Source organism: Lissotriton helveticus, chromosome 7 (genome assembly GCF_964261635.1).
Source record: "Lissotriton helveticus chromosome 7, aLisHel1.1, whole genome shotgun sequence".
NCBI classification, from domain to species: Eukaryota; Metazoa; Chordata; class Amphibia; order Caudata; family Salamandridae; genus Lissotriton; species Lissotriton helveticus.
The window spans coordinates 31,146,064-31,166,628 of record NC_136068.1 but is presented as its reverse complement, the minus strand read 5'-3'; the positions used below and the strand labels follow the sequence as shown (position 1 = coordinate 31,166,628).

Here is a 20,565-nt window from a genome sequence, read left to right as displayed (position 1 = left end):
TCTCCTTCATTGAACATCAAGTAAGTGAAACCTAACGCGCCTGCTCCAATCCTTATTACTACATTTGTCAAATTGTCTGAAGAAGTTGGTCGCAAGCAGATCAGACTGCAGAGATCACAGACTCGCGTGTGTTCCGGAAGCCAACAGGAAGCTGAGTAAGTAGGTTGTATCAAAGAGTAAAGAGGTTTGATACGCTGGGCATAATCAGGAACATATGTCCTCCCAAAATAAAAAAAACTCAGCAAAGATTGCAAATTTCTGAGAGTGGATGGAGGCTGCAATTGTGCACATTTCTCCAGAAAGTGGAGGGCCAAGCCCCGACCTTAATTGTTAAGCTCATATTTGAGAAAAAAAGGACTGCCAAAAAGGCAATGTGTGACTCGGCAAAGTTAAATTTGTAATCGAAGTCAGCAAAACACATTATCATGCGGTCCACACACACAAGATGCGGTATCAATTATTCATCCATAAAATAGATGTCCTTGATTTATGAGAAGGCATCAGGGTCAATCCCATGCAAAAGAGATACTATGCATGCTGCAAAAGTGCTGGGACTATTCTTATATCCCATAGGCAAGAGTGTATACCTTTTGTGATTGCTGACGTCGCTGAACACTGTCCAGTCACGGTTCTCAGGGGCCAAATTGTGACTGCAAAAACCATTAGATATATCAAGAGTCATTTTATATTTTTTATGATGAACAAGGTTATCTACCAACGCAGAGCTGTGAGTGTTCTGTACAGCAAAGGTACGAACATAACTGTGTAAATGACGGTAATCCAAATCTATGATATATTAACAATCCGGTTTCAATATCGAAAAACGAGGATTATTCGTGGACGAAGCACAGGGTTCAGTCACACCCTGCTATTGCAACTGAGAAAGAATTTCAATATCTAAGGTTTAGCTTCACACTTAATCGTGTATTGGGCATGGGGCTGCAGCATAGAGCGCAATGGAATTTCACGTTCTGGGGAATCCTTATCCCATTTCACCTGATCACGATAAACAGCTGGAGCAAAGGCTAATGCCTACTCCGATGCATTTAGCCTCCTCTGAGACAACAGGAAAAACTTGGGAGAATAACATCCTCCCCTTTAGGAGAAGCCAGAACAAATGGGGGAGGCCAGTCAACCTCTGCTAAAAAAATATCATATGAAGAAGTAAGGTTGTCCCAAAAGACCGCCTTAATTGTGCATCTCACATCACCTTCAATTTGGAGGCCTATCTCATAAAGGCTGTTGTGCGGCTCCAGCCGGCTGTCACATCTTGCCTGCGCTGACTCACCTTCTCTGCGATCCTGATGTCGTCTGTTACCGAACTGTTGATCCTACGATTCCTGAAAAGAACGAGGAGAACGAGGATCAGGAACCTGGAACCTCTCTGGTGTTTTCATCTTAGAGCAGTCACGCGAATCATATCTACGTTCAGAAGCATCTGGTGGTGGTGAACCAGCAGGTGAAGCAGGCTTCTGTTGTTGCTGCCGCTGATTTTTTTTCCAAGTCTTTTTAGGAAAGACTGGACGACCCTCCTTTTCAGGAGTGGGCTTATTTTGTACCTGAGTAAAAGGTCTCATTCCCAGACTATTGCGTCCTAACAATGTGTATATATCTACAACAATAATCGGCTACTGTTGTTGCTTGTCAACTTCATCCACCACTGATAGGCGTTGATGCACTTGCAAGCCTACTGGCTCCCATTTGACATTGGCCAGAATCATATCAGAGACAATAGGTAACATGCCCACTAATCTCATCCCAAACTCCAAGGCAGGACCAGCCCGGTGTTCATCTTGAACCTTTTTGAGAACGCTCGTTAGAACGATCATGAACGGGATGCCAAAACACAGTGTGTACACTGCAGCAAACACCATCCCCCAGGTGGTGCAATCAGCTAAAGTGGAAATAAAACCACTAGCTAAACTCATTGTAAGGAACCTGTGTTTTTATACAGGAGCAGTATGTGGGAAAACAGCTTTGAGTTGCTCCAATTTTTTTGCCAACCAATATGGAAACTCATCTCCATTTTGCGGACGTTTGCCCATCACTGAATTAATCATGATGGGACTTATAAAAAGACCACCAGCATGTGCAGGCGGCTGCTGTGCGGATCCAGCCGGAGCCACCTGTATATTACATGACAAACTGTATGACACTTCTGTGTATATGAATCAAAGACATATGTAATTGACATACTCTGCGAGTGTAACATTAAGATAATTAAGATGTGGTGTAAAACCAGCCAACACGGGCCAAGTGGCCTCATTGACCAATAAAGGTCCTAAACGTTCTGCAGAAACAGGGTGAGGAAGGGTGCCATTAAACCATATGGTATGCTCCCAGGCTGTCAACAGAACTTCAAAGTAACCGATAAGGGCGATAGTTGAGCTGAACCACTGCTGGTGTATATTCATGAAAAGAATTATCATTCCCATCCACTGCTGGAAATGTAACCTAAGAGTAAAAGACTTCTAAGTGGTAAGTCACACTCGCTGCCACAATAGCGTCCGGTTTTGCCATAGTAGAAATTGGACAAAGGAATAATGAGGACGGTAGCGCAAAACTGGGTCTAACAGAGAAAACAAAAACCTTTTAAAATTCAAGCTTGAAAAACCTATAAACATTAAAATATAGGAGGCTAAGCCTCCTCACCACGGACGTCTCTGGAAACAGTGAAAGGGTATTGTGGACAAGACAAGCGCTACTCAGGAGTCTCACGAATAAGTACCAGACCACACGCTGGTGGCGTCATGTTGCAGAGATTCTGCACAAAACCAGAACTATGCACAGGATTATCACCTTCCATGCTCATGACGAACTGAGCTCGTCATGAGGCACGGTGCTCCGGTGCTCATGACGAGCTCAGCTCGTCATGAGCCGTGGAACGCTCACACGCGGGGATAATTCCCCTGCTGTGCTGAGCGTTCCACAGGAACGGGTGCAGCTGTGACGAGCTCAGCTCGTCATGAGCACCGGAGAGCCGTGCCTCATGACGAGCTGAGCTCATCATGAGCATGGGGGCGCTGTAGGCGCCCCCCGTCCCCCAGCACAGCGGGGGAATTACCCCCGCAGCGAAGGGGCTAAAGGAACTTAGGGGGCCATTAGGATGGGAAATGGGACCGCCCGCCATAAGGGCGGGGGTCCCGTGTGGGCAATTAGGATGCGCCCACCACTGTGGCGGGCGCATTCTGTATTCCTGTAATTGTGGTGTGCCGCGTGCTCAGCACTGCCCGCCACAATGCCAGGAAGGCATGTCAGGCACTTCCATGCACAACATGGCAGGCACCGCGCAGTGCCTGCCATGTTGTGCATGGAAGTTCAGGGGGGTACCATAGGTACCCCCATGTGCACCCCCACCCCCCAGAGTCCCTGGGGGCCCGCAACGGGCCCCCGCAGTCTATTCCTGCATGGCCTTCCAGTGGCGGCAATACTGCCACGGAAAGGCTTGTTACAGCACCCATGGTAATACGGCTGGCGGTGTCTAACAGACACCGCCACCATAATAACCCCTCTTCTGCCCGGTCAACTCATTGACCAGGTGGAAAAGCGGTGGACGGTCTTTCTGTCCGCCGCGGTCCCCCTCTCCATAGTAATATGGCCGTGGGGAAATGGGTGGGGGGTGGGGTCGGATCACGGGCGGATCACCACCGCCATTCGGGTGGTGGCGATCCACCCGTGATCCTAATTGGCCCCTTAGTGTATGAGGACCGGGTCATCCTACCACCTTAGTACCCAGGAGCCCGGGACCGACTAGCTATAGTGTCTCACTCGCTCTCCTACTCACTCAAGGAGAAGCAAATGATTAGACTCCCAAGAATACAACTCTCCCAGATCCCTCAGAAATCGCTGTAACGTGACACACTCGTTCACTTGCACTCTTATACTCATCCACAATACGATCTGACAGAGCCACTAAACAATTTAAAATATTTATTTTAACTAAAGTGCCCTAACATATAGAATACGTGCCACAACAAACAGGAAAATGCATAATACAAAAATAGTCAGCATAGCAGCTATTCCATAAATCATGAAGGGAGATGTCATCATAAAAATACAGTGGAGCCTAACGTCCATGCCCCTTGCTAAGAAGCAGTATTATTATTAGGCTGTCCTGTTTTCAGTTTCTATTTTTGGTAAATTCTGGTGGGGTTTTTTCAGTGTTTTTAATATCTTAAAAAACAGTTGTTATCAGTGGTTACACATTTTCACGCCACTAAAATCAACAGAAAAAGTGTTTTTCCGGTGTTTATGGAACGTTTTGCTTTTATCATTGCTTGCTTTCTGCACTGAAAGAACATGGTATATAGACAGTGTACGTATAGAGTATATGAGGCCCAAAGAGATTTTAGCAAATTAATCTTATTGTAGTACACCATACAATACTTCTTCAGTGAGTCTTTGGTCATGTGTGCTCACGCTTTCCTTCCCATGTAAACGTCTGTGGAAAGGCCCTCTCAGCATTTATAGCCCCTTGGGCTGAGAACCGTCAGCTAAGGGGCACAGTTGGAATGACTCTTTCTTTGATGCCACATAAAGCACGAAATTATAAATATTTGCGTTTTAGTTCCTGGGCATAAGAAAACAGTGCACCAGAATGGACTAAAAAGTCAATAGCATCCCTCATTAACTCTGAAGATTGTAAAGATGCTTCCAGCATACCATCTAACAAGTGGCAAGGATCTCCTACAGGGAATCACTTCAGCTTGGGTATCAATTATGACAGGTTATCACACACATTTTTATATACGTAGCTGAATCACTACAAATACAAACAATATTACTCCAATCTTTGTTGAACTTGGAAAGAACCTTTTTTTCAGAGCATAACAAGTCACACTGCGTTCCATGTTTTCCAAAAGTCTGGTGTCATGTTTTCACCACTATACCAGATGTTCGGTGATATATATACTTGTCACTATACCTTGCATTTAATGTTTAAAGCCTGAGGTGTTGGCAATTCACCTACTATCAATACTGACCCACTAGAAACTATGGGCTGATGTATTAAGGGTTTTTACCCATTCTCTGTGGGCAAATGTGATGACACATATTAGGAAAGATTTTTATGAAACAAGCCATTTTACCTATCAGTAAAAGAATCAAATGCAGCCAAAATATTAAATGTGAGTTTGATATGTCCTGATTCTCTACAGTTTATAAAATAATTAAACTAAACCTAAAACATGAAACTAAACCCTGCATCTTTAGACCAGAGGCCATAAAACTGAAAAAAGTAAAAGGAAGAAGAAACATTATTTTAGTGGCATCCCTAAAGAACAAAACTCAAGCAGAAAAATGTTAGCCAGTCTTTCTTACTGCTAGCTTCTATAACAAAGTTAAATTTTATTGACCCCTTCAGTAAGAACAAAATGACTCTTTCACTTTCTTTTTCCTTTCTTTAAATGGCATTTAGTTTGTGGTTGTGCAGGTGTTTTTTCAGTGTTGCTATGTTTTCACCGGTGAGGGCTATTTTTCTTTCAGTGGGGTTTTATCAGTTATTATAGGTTTAAACCTAAAACCCCACAGCCTAATTATTATATATTAGAAGATCTCTGGGGTTTGTCAGCAGACCCCATACCTCAGCCTATAGATGGTGGATCTACATCTCACTCTTCTCCCTGGAAAGGTCCCTCTCCAAGTATGTCACCTAAATTGTGTACCCCACTAAAAACCAAAATACCTTGTCCAAACAACAGCTGCATTGGTATGTTTTGTTCAAGGGCTATGGTCTGGCCAGAACAAAATAACAAGGGGCATTGTTTTTCGACCTTGCACTTAATACTCAATCAAAATCCCAGGAAGATGCAGAGTGTGAACACAGCGATTAGTTCTCATGTGAAAGTGATCCTTCAAGTATTGCAAAAATAAAGATGTGTAGTAATGTGCACCAAAGCAGCAGGCAAGTTACAACATGCTCATGCTAAGTTAATGAAAAACAACAATGTCCCTAAGGGCCACAGGCCCCGTGACGCACCCTTCTCCTCACCCTTGGAGATCACCTGTTGAGTTCCTGAAGGCTCATCACACCGCCCCATACTCTTCAGCACCTAAATGACAACTCTTGCCAGCGCCATCATATCCCACTGACTCAACATCATCTCCTATGCGGACGACACCCAAATCAGCCTCTCCAAAGATCCTGCCACTATCAGGACGAACTTCCACCACTGCATGACCAATGCCACAAACTGGATGATGGACAGCTGCCTCAAACTCAACACGGACAAGACTGAAGTACTGATCTTCAGCAACAAGAACTCCCCCTGGGATGCCTCCTGTTGGCTGACGGGACTTGGCCCCACACCAACTTCTAAGGACCATGCCAGCAACCTAGGCATTATACTAGATGGCAAACTCTCCATGATATCTCAGTTCAACACCATATCATCTTCATGAATTTTCATCCCGCACATGCTACACAGGATCTTCAAGTGGCTACCCCAAAACTCTAGATGTACCTTCACCCAGGACAGGTTCACCAGCCAACTGGGCTACGGAAGTGCCCTCTATGAAGCATTCACAAATCAACTCCTCCAAAGACTTCAAAAGATCCAGAACAGTGCAGCCAGAGTTTTCCTTGATCTCCCTCAACAATCACACATCACCTGACACCTCAAAGAGCTCCGCTGGCTCCCATTTCAGAAAAGATGACGATTCAAGCTGCTCATCCACACAATCGTGGCACTGCACAACTCCAGACCAGCCTACATAAACCACCATCTAAACCTCCACAAACCTAGCAGAAACCTCCACTCTCCCTCACACTATTTTGCACCCCTGCATGCTTCAGAGCAGGGTCAGTGGTCGCTCCTTCCCCTACCTTGCACCCAGGGTATGGAACAACCTCCTCTATCACCTCCGGACCTCTGCGACTGTACTAGATTTCGACAAGATGCTCAAGATCTGACTCTTCGATTGAAACATTGGATCCCTGCCATCGCCTGGATACCTCCATGGGTGGCAAGCAGCGCTCTACAAGTCAACCTATTAATTGACTGATTGATTTATGAATTTGTGCAACAAAGGATTCAAGTCCCCTCTATTAGGCAACACCCTTCATTACAGAGGCCACACCCCTTTAAACAAGTTCTAATGGTGTTATGGCCATGCCCCTTTTGACTGTAACAATTCCTGCTCCAACTAGAGGCCATGTAAAACAGAGGATGGATGGGCCTTGTTTGACGACTCATCAATAGCAAAGGTGTGCACTAACATCTACTAGTATGGGTGTGCTCAGAGGTCAGCACAGGCATTTATATGGAAGTCTGCATGCTTAAAACAAGGCAGAGCAGAGGGCCTCTGTGGGGTGACCAGGGAGAGATGCACACACAGGAATGTAGCATTATTAAGGGTTTCCCCTGCAAGTTGCTGACATCACGTTAACACAGGGGCCACATTAGGTGAGGTGATTGGGAACCCTCCCACAGCCAATTGGGGTCTATTACAATCACTCTTTTTGTTTCCTTAATCACATTTTTTAAACATGGCTCCCAACATGTATGGGAAGTCAAAACCCCTCATATAACTGTCTGTCAAGCTAGACCATAAAATGGTGGTACCAAAGAAGCTGCTTGAAATGATTACTGAGGCTTTCTAAAATTGTGCTCATGAGTTAAAATATGGATCCAGGAGGACAGGTCTATTCTTTATCAATAGGAGGGATGTAGGGCTGGCTGTAGCACTATGGACCAGGAATTCTACCCAATGGCATTTGGAATGAAGGTCATTATCCTAATGGCTGTCGCTTCCTTGAAGTCTATGCTGTTTTGATGAGGTGGAGATGGCAACACTTACGCCCAGTTGGAAGAGAAGAGGCCGATGACATTTACTCCACTCAGAAACATGGGTACAGTTGGAATTTGAAAGATGCTGCCCGGTAACCAAACCAATCTGTACAATTTAACTGCTGCAAGTGTCATTTAAAATACCGTGTCTACGTTCTCCTCTTCTTATAATGCTTGTGTCTCCATTATTTCATCTTCTCCATTATGTACTGCCCTGATTTCTTTATAGGATAAATCAACATTTGTTGAAATTGTTGCAATTTTCGTTCAATACACCAATAATTATGTTTGTTTTTATTTTTGCATATTAGAAAAGAAAAGTTACATGAACTAAACATGTTATTGCTAGCCCTAAAAGTAAAAGATAATAAATATGATGTTTAATTACTAAATATAATTGTTTCTGTAACAAAATTCATAATTTTCATGTCACAGAAATAAACTGAAATCAGTCTGAATATAATTGGTCACATTTGCAGCACTTATAAAACAAAACCACTTGAAGCTGAACACATTGTTACCAAAACATTTGTAATTATTAACTATGTCTTTCTGTACACTGATGTAAGAGGTGATCTTCTGGTTCTTAATAACATCAAAGTTTCTTCTCCAGCGCACAGAGTCCTCTCAGCCAAAGCATTAGGGCCTAAAACGAGGAAACAATTATAGATTAACAGTTTCAAATGGAAATCTTGTCTTCTTAAATCTCTGGTAAGGCTCCTGATGATGGAAACTGTGGTCTATACCGTCTTTCATTTTTACGTCTGACATAAAAGGCAGGTTTACCTGTATTATAAATACTACTACAACTACTCCTACTACTCCTACTACTCTTACTCCTACTACTGCTACTAATAATAATAATCATCATACTCATAACGATTATCATAACCATAACAATACCTGTGTTGGTTGTCTGAAGCTTCTTTCACACTCATGTGTAAACGATTGATGTCTCCTTTGTAACCCATTGATGCCTCCTTTACAACCCTTTGATACCTCATGTGTAAACCATTGATGCCTCCTGTGTAAACCATTGATGCCTCCTGTGTAAACCATTGATGCCTCCTGTGTAAACCATTGATGCCTCCTTTGTAAACCATTGATGCCTCCTTTGCAACCCTTTGATGCCTCCTTTGTAAACCATTGATGCCTCCTTTGTAAGCTATTGATGCCTCCTTTGTAAACCATTGATGCTTCCTTTGTAAACCATTGATGCCTCCTTTGTAAACCATTGATGCCTCCTTTGTAAAGCATTGATGCCTCCTTTGTAAACCATTGATGCTTCCTTTGTAAACCATTGATGCCTCCTTTGTAAACTATTGATGCCTCCTGTGTAAACCATTGATGCCTCCTTTGTAAACCAACAATGCCTCCTTTGTACAGCATTGATGCCTCCTTTGCAACCCTTTGATGCCTCCTTTGTACAGCATTGATGCCTCCTTGGCAACCCTTTGATGCCTCCTTTGTAAACTATTGATGCCTCCTTTGTAAACCATTGATGCCTCCTTTGTAAACCATTGATGCCTCCTTTGTAAACCATTGATGCATCCTTTGTAAACCATTGATGCCTCCTTTGTAAACCATTGATGCCTCCTTTGTAAACCACTGATGCCACCTTTGTAAACCATTGATACCTCATGTGTAAACCATTGATGCTTCCTGTGTAAACTAACAATGCCTCCTTTGTAAAACATTGATGCCTCCTTTGTAAACCACTGATGCCTCCTTTGTAAACCATTGATGCCTCCTTTGTAAACCACTGATGCCACCTTTGTAAACCATTAATACCTCCTTTGTAAACCATTGATACCTCCTTTACAACCCTTTGATACCTCATGTGTAAACCATTGATGCTTTCTGTGTAAACCAACAATGCTTCCTTTGTAAAACATTGACGCCTCCTGTGTACACCACTGTTGCCTCCTTTGTAAACCATTAATGCTTCTTTGTAACCCATTGATGCCTCCATTTTAAACTATTAGCATACAAGATGGTACAAGTACATCATGTCTCATGAGCAGTGTCATTAAAAGACCGGAGGCTACCATTATGCATTAATCTTTTAATGCCAACTTCCACACAGCCATTTTGAAGTATTACATCACAGTATAGATTGTTCTAGAACATAATACAGTCAGGCTATAATAGGCATGCACTCAGTACAATCTGCCTCTCTTAAATGAGCCTCCACACAGATAAGTATCCATACAATTACCTTTCTTAACCTTAACTTTTATCTATCTATTCTCTATCTCAGCTTATTATGTTTACTATACCTGATTATAAGCCTGTTATTTACATATGTATGGACATATTTTACTATTATCATTTAAGGTTTTATGGTGGGTAAAGAGGCAAGCCTTCCAATTTGTGGTCGTCCCCCCACCCATTCTTAACTCTAATGATGACCGCTGGCTACTCCCTTTCCATTTATCACTGCATCGTGCAGGGCAGTCGCCACCCTTATTCCACTTGTCACATTGGCGCACCATACCACAAACACCATGCACCGTGAGAGGTGCCACACATCTCAGAGCCCCTAACCATGCCCAGCCACATACCTCAGAGCATCAAGAGCTCCCTACGACACCTCTTCTCCTGGCATGCAATGCTATAGGAGCGTGTCAGAAGAACTGGCCGATTTGAGGAAAGAAGTCTGCAACGGCTGCTTCTGTCCATCATAGACGCAGCTGTTCGATCGAGCAACTCTGTCAGTTGCTACATCAGGCGAACAGCTGAGCGTCTCTCTGGCAGTCCTGGGGTCTTGAGTTGAACTGTCCATTACTCCAAAAAGTAATATCCAAAGCCCTAATATCAAATTCCTTGCAGGCAAGGTGATAGTGGCATTATCTTATACCAACAAGGAGTTCACTCAAAAAAAAAACTTCTTATTTTTCAAATGGAATATATATAGTAAAATACATTAGAAGGCACAAGTTGTAAGATTGTCAGATCAACACAGCCAATCCTTTGAACAACTCCAACATTTTAATGGATATCTCATGAAAAATTCATCCAACTAGAAATGTGCACCTGCGTGTGTGAGACCATGCATCAGGTTTTGAGCAACAAAAGACTCACCCTTTCTGAGGAAGAACCTAACCCGGACTCAATGTCTGGTGGGGAGCCAGATACTTGTAAGTAGAGGGGAAATAGATTAAAAAAGACTAAATACAGAAGGGTGTCTCTTCCAATGGCATTTCAGGAGGACCTTGTACCTCAAAACACTTAGGTCTACGCAACTCAAATTTGAGGGGAGGTCTAAGCACCCCAAGAAACAGTGGCACTCTAAACACTTCAAATATGATGGCTGTCCTAAGCGACACAAACCCAATGAGTGCACAAAATGGCACTGTTACCTGCACTAGTCTAAGTAAGACTCAAGATAATGCACTGGAAGAAACAAACTCCCAAAACAAGGAGATATTAGACAAATAAATATTCGATCTGGATTAGCAAAGTGTTTTTGGATGGGCCGGAAGAAGGGGACTTTCTCCCGGCCGAGCTTCATTCAGGCCCAATTTCAGAGCAAGGGGCTTTGGCAGGAGCTTCCAGCAAGGAACACCATCACCCTTTTATCCACAACATGGCTTAGGGTCCCATTCAAGAGGCCCGAGGGGATGCGGACAGATCACAAGCACCTTTAACAGTGATTACTGATCTTCATCTTTGCAATTCTACCCAGGTAAAAGGGGGTGGGTGCCTCTGATTATTTTTCCAAACCTGGTAATCAATCACCGGGGACCCCTGGGTTCTAGAAACTGTCCAAAGGTTCAAGATTTCAAGATAAACTTCGTACAACCACCACACCAGTGCCATTTCTCCAGAGAACTAAGTCTATCTCAAAACCAACCGTAGGTAGTAGAAGAGGAGATTCCCTCGATGTTAAAAAAGGTGCCATGATAGAAATATCCAATGACCAGTAATAAATCTCAAGGACCTAAACAGGTTCCTCACCATTTACACTTCAATATGGAGGGTATCCACCTCCTAAGAGACATTTTACTGGAGAGAGACTGGTCAGTAAACCTGGACCTCAAAGGCGCATGTTTCAGTATTTCAATGGCCCAGGAATGTCAGTGTTACCTCAAATATTTCAGGTAAAATCATCTTTTTCAATTTCAGGCACTCCCCTTCGGCCTTGCATCGGCTCCCTGGAGCTTTCAAAAGTGATGAGAGCAGTTATCTCTTTCCTCTGAGAGAGAGGTATACATCTTATTATCTATCTGGACTACATTCTCATATTGTCTCAGTATCATATGCAAAGTCTCAAAGACTTAGATGTAGGAGCCCAAATACCGGTTGGTAACGGCCGATTTCGGCCGTTACGGACCGGTATTTGGGTTTTGTAATCTAGAAGCTAGAAAATTACAGAATCGGTATATTTTACCGAATCGGTATATTTACCGATTCAGTAAAATACCGAATTAGTAAATTTACCGATTCTGTAATTCAATATGTAGGTGGCACAGTTTACAGTGCCACAGGCCCTTAGAAATTCGTTATTTACCACCCAAAACTATTGGGTGGTAAATTACGAATTTCTGTGTACATGCACATCTGTGCATGTACACCTGTGCCATGTGGCACACATACATGCCCTAAGGCATGTATGTGTGTCACATAGCACACAAGCCAGAAACAGGGGTGCAACAGGGTGCCAAAGTGACACCCTGTCCCCCTTGGAAATTCGGTAATTACCGATTCGGTAATTACCGAATCTGTATTTGCTATTGATTCCTATGGGCTTCAAGACACATAGGAATCAATGGCAAATACAGATTCGGTAATTACCGAATCTTACCGGTATTTTTACCAATTTTTTTTCCTACATAGCAATTACCGATTAGTAAATACCGAATCGGTAAAATTCGGTATTTACCATTCGGTAATTTGCTATTACCTACATCAAGCCCTTAAAGAGGATGATATCCCTCCTAGAGAGCCCGGGTTTTATCATAAACAAAGAAAAGTCTATTCTAACACCCTCGAAAAACATAGTATTTTTGGGTTTCTCAACAGATACAGTCAAATCTAGTCTCCTCCTGCCAATGAAGAAGGTTGCCAAAATCCACAAAGAGATACGCTTTGTACTGAAACAACACCCACTAACCCTGAGAGAACTTGCAGGGATTCTAGACCTTCTATCCTTCTCCATTCAGGCCATATTTTCAGGTCCCGTTCACTACAGTGTTCTTCAAAGAATAAAAGCAAGAGCCCTTCGAGCAGGCCTGTGGTATTGCGACAAAATCTCCTTGTTTCAGGAGGCAAAATCATAACTGAGCTGGTGGCTGGAAAACGTGGATGCATGGAATGGATGTGCAATATTTGGATCATCCCTGGATTACATTCTCGAATCAGATACTAGTCTCCTTGGATGGGGTGCTCGTCTGGGAACCGAGAATACGAGGTGACTGTCGTCCCACATTGAGAGATCCCACCTGTTAGAACTGGGATTTCTGGTTGGCTAAGGCTTGCACCAAAGCCAGGCAGAAACCACCACTCTAGTCAAGGCAAGGGAGTTACACTCCAAAGATAACCCCTGCTCAACCCCTTGGTAGCTTGGCAAGAGCAGTCAGGCTTATCCCGGAGGCCATCTGTAAAGCATTTGCACACGCACACAGCAACAACATCCCAGGCACACTACAAAAGGAACTCCACACAAGGTTATATAAAAATAGCCATTGTATTCGCATAACACATCAGATAGTAATCACACCATATACACTGTGCCAACTGGCACGGGCAATATTCACAAGGGAATATTTACACAAGACAGGGCCATATGGGCCACTGTCAGGATCAGCACTTAGCAGAAATTGGTACAAGTAAAAATAGATCATAAACATACAACCAGTAACCAATGATAATCACTGTACTCCACCTTAACCTGTAACATAACCTACATTATGCACAGTCACATCAGGCGCGAATTACATCCTGCGCCAACCTCACCAGCATAAACACATTATGCAATCTCTCACTAATCTAAACACATTAGACCCTACCTCCTAAGTATAACTCACATTAGGCCTTGGGCCCTATACATCTACCAGTCCCCCTGGCCAACTGCAAAAAGGGGCTCAAATGCCCTGTGTCCAGAATGTCAGGGCGCGCAGCCAGGGCAGCGAAAGTCAAGGGTGCGCAATCTGCGCAAAACCTAAATGTTGCAGCTGCTCACTAGTTGCCGGGCAGCTGGGAACAATAACAGGGCCTAAACGCTGCAGCTGCCACTAAGTGCTGCGCAGCTGTGGAAGGCCTGGCACCTCTGTGCCACTTCTGTCCCTCTCAGGGACTCTTACTCTTACTGCAGCTGCCCACTACTTGCTGGGCAGCTGTAAATAGTCAGAATGCGAAATGGGCTCTCACTGGCCCCTGGCAATAAATTGCGCCAAACGTTGGAGCCATCTAGGCTCTGACAATCCACTATGCACGTGTTGGAGCCCTCAGGCTCTAGGAATAGTGGGGCCAACCTGTGGAACTATTTGGCTCTAAGAGATCAACATGTCCCCTGGAGCATACTAGCTCCCAAAGTAACTTTTGCACCCAAACACTGTGACATCCCACAGGGGGAGACCTGGGCCTCTCTGGCCCCTCATGGGCTCTTTGAAATGATTACTGCCCCCATTGTTGGAGCCACGTCGGCTCTGAACCAAGAAATGCCCTTGTGATAAAAAATCTACTTGCCCCCATGGTCGCAGCAGCCCAATGCCATTGGGGCCGCTCTGAAAAATGGCATTGCCATATTGCCTGTACAGTCAGGGGTGGGGCGCGGGCCCCTCCAGGCCCTCAAAGTAACATGGCCTCATCATGGGAGCATACCCCTGAAAGACGGGGCGGTTCAAGAAATGCAGAAAGGCCCTGTGCCTTGAAGGGCACCAATAACTTGGAGCCCTCACCTTACTGGAGCTTCCTGGTGTCTCCGCCGGCTCTCTTCTCGCGGGCGACTCCTCCTTCTGGATGCGGCAGGGGTTGGCACCAGCAATGTGCCTCTGGCTCCCTCCGCCGGACTCCTCCATGGCGGCAGCACGCTGGGCTCTCCCTTACTCTCGGGAACCCGTCTTCGCACCTGCCGCGTTTCACCCGGTCCCCCGTCTCGGGACCGGGACTTCAGGATTAAGCCAGTGAGACTCTTGAAGACTTTCTCTGGCTGCCGGGGCGTGCACGGGACTTCCTCCGTGAAACCGGATGTCCCGCCCGCCGTCAGGCAGATGGCTGCCTGACTTCCTGTTTTCTACTTGGGCCGCCGCAGTGATCACGTTTAAGAGGCAAAACGAGGGGTAGGCTCCCTCGAGGGCAAAACCAAATGTAGAAGCGGGGTGGGAACCCTCTTGGGCTCCTATAAACAGAGTGGGCACTTGTAATATAAATAATTAAAGAAGCGGGGTCGGCACCCGCAGTGGAGCAATTTCGGGGGAATCCCTACGCTGGGGATTCCCTCAGGACAAAAAGTGCAGCACAGCGCTGCCACGCTCCAGGGCTCCTTTTGGAGCCAAATCTCTACACTCCCGGGGCGCCCAAAGGTTTGCAAAGGTCCTGGGGGCAAGGAAAATAAAGCCAAATGTCCCAGAAGTCTTCCCAGGCATCAAGGGCAAGGCAGATGGGTCCCAATAAGTCCTCAAGCATCCAGGGGCAGGGCAGGGCCCAGGGAGGCAAGCCTTCCCCTGGGCCCCAGCTGCAGCACACCCCTGGTAGTTTCAAGTGCAAGACAAGAACAAAATCATGGGGTCACAGCCCCTTCTTTTATACACAAAATCCTTTGTCTCCAAAGGTGCAGGCAATGGGCGAACCAGATGCAACTGGTTCTGGAGCACTTTGTTTTGCTCAGCCCCTCTCCCTATTCACAGGACAGGCCAGGGACATCAGACGCACCACAGGAGGTGGAGCCAGCATTGTGGAGGGAAGGCCCAGCCCTAATCAGGTCCATGGTGCAACTCCTCCCTTCCATCAACATGCAGATCTCCCCATTCACCACCGGGCAGACCCATCCTGACTCCTGGAGCCAAGCACACCAGCCAGCTCCAGCCAATCACAAGCCAGACAGTCAAGTCACATTCACTGCACAGACATGCCAACTTCTAAAAGTGGCACTTCTACACTAGACACATTAAATCTGAGCACATCACCGCGCAGCATTTAATCTCACGAGTTCGCACATACCAAACTCGCCCCTGCACTCCCCACACATCAGGAACTACCATGGACACACATATTCCCCGTGCATTCCTATGGGAGGGCCGGCCACTCTCACCACACATACACAGAGAGCGCACACACTTTGCACTGGACCACAGTGAAAAGTGCGCAGAGGCCTAAAATCACAAACACCAGGTTACAGAAAAAGGCTAGGAAAATGCAAAACGTTTCGGGGTGAACCTGCCAAAAGGGCCAAGTCCAATACCACCACATAAAATTCCTAGAATTAACTGCAGGACTTCACTTTATGCCTTGATGAGTTTCAAGCATTTTTTACAGGGCAAATCAGTAGCACATATACACCATCTAGGTGGACTGAAACCTGCAGATCTGTCAGACCTGGCCAAGAGACTTTGGATGTTCTGCCTGGAACAACAAAATCTCGCTCAAATTAGAATACTTAGTTGGGGCAGCCAATGTCTCAGCCGACTGGAACTCCAGGTTTCTGACTTTATGATATGCAGATTTTAAATCAATAATTTAAAAGTATTTTGAACCACTGTCTGAGTTAAGCATCTCTTGTATTTTCGGAAGTGGATGACTATCTACTATGATGTTTTCATTTAATGATCTTAGATCTGCACAAAGTCTAAGTTCACCATTTTTCTTAGTAATCACTATTGAAGAAACCCATTCTGATGAGTCATTAGGTTCTATGATACCATATTTACACAGTGTACATAATAGTTCTTTAAGTTCTTTTCTAACTGAAAGTAGTATTTTATGAGTCACTGATATTGCATTTTCTTTTAACCTGATTTGATGCTCAAATCCATTTAAGCAACCAACCTGTATGAAAAATACCCTATTATGTCTTTCCAACACCTCTTCAAGTGGCAAATCCTAATATGTCTGCTCAAAATTGAGAATAAGCATATCTCCTAACAGTATGGGTTCCTTAGAGCCAGGTTTTAGCAAAATACAAGTTACAAGTTAACCAAGATCTTGCCATCCTACTGTGTCTCTTCCCCTTACTGCCACATACATTTTTATTATTATGGAGCGTCCTATGAGTTCCAAAATCTCATTAAAGTATCCTAGCATTTCAATGTCAAATACTCCAAATGCTTTTAAATTGACATCTGACTCCATCAATTTCACATTCTTCTACAATCTATAAAATATATGATCAGCCTAACTTGAAATTGGAGAACCTGCCACTATGGATAATTCTACTTTACCTATGTGTACTACTCCTAATGGACCTTGTTTTGAGTCAACAGTAAGTAGAATGTTTGAACATATTTCCTCATCAAAATCATCTACTATATTCACTTTTGCCAACTTGCCATGTATTTATACAAAGATCCCCGAAATTACCCACTTTTTTCACATACATATTTTTCCAATAGCTGGACACCCTGAATGATTTCCTAAGTGATTGTTTAAGCCACATAACATTTAAAATCGTTTTTTTTTACAAAGAAGTTCTTTGACTTTTGTTTCTTCTGTACAGTCAGAAGTTTTCCCACTTTTTAGACTGTTTTCTTTTCATGGATGACACAGACCAAACTTCTTCCATGCATTCTTTATAATAGTAGTGAAATACAAATTGATATCTCAAATTTATATCCATCATGTCTCCACATGGACTCTTCAATAATTTCTTGTTCCTGTTACTTCTCATATTAAAAACATGCCTTTCCACTTTAACATTTGGTGTTTCAATAAATAGATTTTACGTCCTTTTTACTGCCTCGTCATATTCATTTAAAGGTGCAAATTGACCTGGAGCTGCTTCAATCTCTGGCAGGTTATCAAAAATGTCTTGACCTGCCATACCCAACTTGCCCTACTACATACAAGCTCAATATCAATTTAAAAATTTTCAAATGACTTGTGCCCATTTTTCCATCTCATTACTGGTTTCGCTGGTGACTGGAAAAAAAGTGGTGGTTGATTGAAAATATGGAATTTGCCTTGCTGACCAATCACTTGTAGAGGAGTGCTATAATACCAATATTAATAGAACACACTATACACTATAAATGTAAGCAAAATACATTGTAACACTAGTTTGCAGATTACTGTTGTAGACTGCACTGAATGAAAGCGTGCCAATCACTGTTTTCATTGGCCCTATAAACCATGCAGTATAGTTAAACCTTTGTGATACTGGGCCAGATGTAGGTAATCTCAATTTACCTATTCTTAAATACCGAATTTTACCGATTCGGTATTTAAGAATATCTAAATGGTATGTAGATCATTTTTCGGTAACAATTACCGAATTGGTAAGATTTGGTATTTACCGAATCAGTATTTACCAATTCGGTAATTGCCATTCCTTCCTATGGGCATGTAGGCCAATAGGAATAAATGGCAATTACCGAATCGGTAAATACCGATTTGGTAAAATGGGGAAAACATTCAAGGGTGTCACTTTGACACCCTGTTGCACCCCTGAATCGTGCTTGTGTGCACATGTGGCACACATAAATGCCCTAAGGGCATGTATGTCTGCCACATGGCACAGTTTAAAATGCACAGATTTGCATTTTCAAAGGTATTTGTTATTTACCACCAACTTATAGTTGGTGGTAAATAACGAATCCTAAAATGGGAAAAGCACTCATTTGAGTGCTCCCTATATTTCAGATTCGTTAATTTACCGATTCGGTATTTTAAGGAATCGGTAAATTACCGATTCCTTAAATTACCGATTTGGTAAATTACCAAATCTGAAATGTAGCCACCTACATCCCAAATGCCCAATACCGGTCGGTAACGGCCAAAATTCTGTAATTTCGGCCGTTACCGACCGGTATTGGGCCACCTACATCTGGCCCATATAGTTTTTGAAATATTAATTGCCGTTCCCTCCCAAAACATAAGGAGGATAGTTTTAATTTATTAAGCAGTGAAGAACCTGATGCAATTTTCTTAACAGAAACATGATTACACACAAGCTCAGGACCTGACGTGGCTACTGCTTTACCCGACAACTATGTCATAGTCAGGAAAGATAGAACTTTTAGGAAAGGGGGAGGCATTGCATTAATTTTTAAAAAATGTTATTCATGCAAATTTGAGGACTTTCCTCTTGTTGATTGTGAGGCTGCTCTTTTTAAACTTACTTTGACTGCCCAGTTTACTATGTCTGGGGTATTGATCTATCGCCCCCAGGACCGGGTGGTCTTTGGGCGTCTTCACTCCCAGATTTGATTGGTCCGCATTTACTCAAAATGGCTAACTTTACAGCCTTGGGTGATTTAAATCTCCACTTGGATAATAATGAATGTACTACCAGCAGTGCATTGATTGCAGACGTTTCTGCAATTAATTTACTACTTTGTAATAGTGGTCCAACGCATACAGCTGGCCAGTTATTGGATCCCATCTTCTCTAATCTATCTCATATTAAATGCCCACCTGCTCTTCCCTTATGTTGGTCAGATCACTTCGCTGTTAAGTTCCAATATACAGCCCCATGAAATTTGGCTCTACCGATACCTGGTATAAGAACCGTACACGTGTTACAATGGAAATCGAAACCTTTACAGCTTCACAGTTTTTAACTTGTAACTTTTCCCAATACGTGCACAAGTTAAACAGTTAAAATGTGAGCACGTGTAAACTGTAAAACGTGAATCTGAATGGGCGCTTCTTCCATAGCCTACTCAATAACTAAAAACTATATAAACCATACCTGTTGTTCGATTAGTTTCGTTTTTGCAAGTTATTTTTCCGTGTCCATTCTGTGATGCAGGTTCCATTTTCTAGCGTTGTATTCTTGTTTTGCGGCAACAAAACATGTTATGTTACTTATTTTTGTAGAGCGCACGGTTACCCGAGGGTGTCCTTGCGCTAGGTGCTGACTGCCTGAGAAGCAGAAAAGTTTTATTGAGAGAAGAGCAGAGTTTTCAAACCCTTACGGAAAGACAGAAGGTCCGGGGCATTCCTAAGCATGAACGGCAGGTCATTCCAGGCTCTAGATGCACAGACAATAAAGCCTCGGCCTCCTCTGTTTTTTTTTTAAAGGAGGCCACTTGTACTTGCTTAGCACTTGAAGATCTTAGGCTCCTGCCTGGAATGTACCATTGTAGCTTGCGTCTAAGGAACTCTGGACCAATTCCGTTTACTGCTTTAAAGACAGTGCAAAGAGCTTTGAAGCGAGTTCTGAGTCTCACTGGAAGCCAGTGTAGTTTTTTCAATTCGCTTCTAACAGAAACAAACTTAGGAGTCCCAGTCAGCAGTCTTGCAGCTGCATTCTGGACCAGTTGAAGTCTGTTCAGATGTTGTTCTTGAGCATTAAGGTATAGGCAATTACAATAGCCCAGGTGTGGCAGTATAAGAGCTGTCACTACTGTCCTCAGATTGTTCTTTGTAAGAAAAGCCTTGATTTTCCTAATTACCCTTAGAACCATAAAGCAGGCTGAGGACACCATGCTCACCTGGTCTCCCATAGAGAGCCTAGTGTCCACATGAACCCCCAGGTTCTTAGCTTTCCTAACAGGTTCAGGGCATTTACCAAGGTCCTCAGGCCACCACTCTGGGTTCCAGACCCGGGGATTATTCCCAAATTTCAAAACCTCTGTCTTAGAGGAATTTATTTAAGGCAGTTAGAAGACATCCAGAT

The 20,565-nt window shown here is 43.7% G+C and overlaps 1 pseudogene; it reads right to left on the bottom strand.

Annotated features, from left to right (window-relative positions):
* Positions 1–8,083: 8,083 nt before the first annotated feature.
* Positions 8,084–20,565, bottom strand: part of LOC144768905 (uncharacterized) — a 59,493-nt pseudogene continuing 47,011 nt past the window's right edge.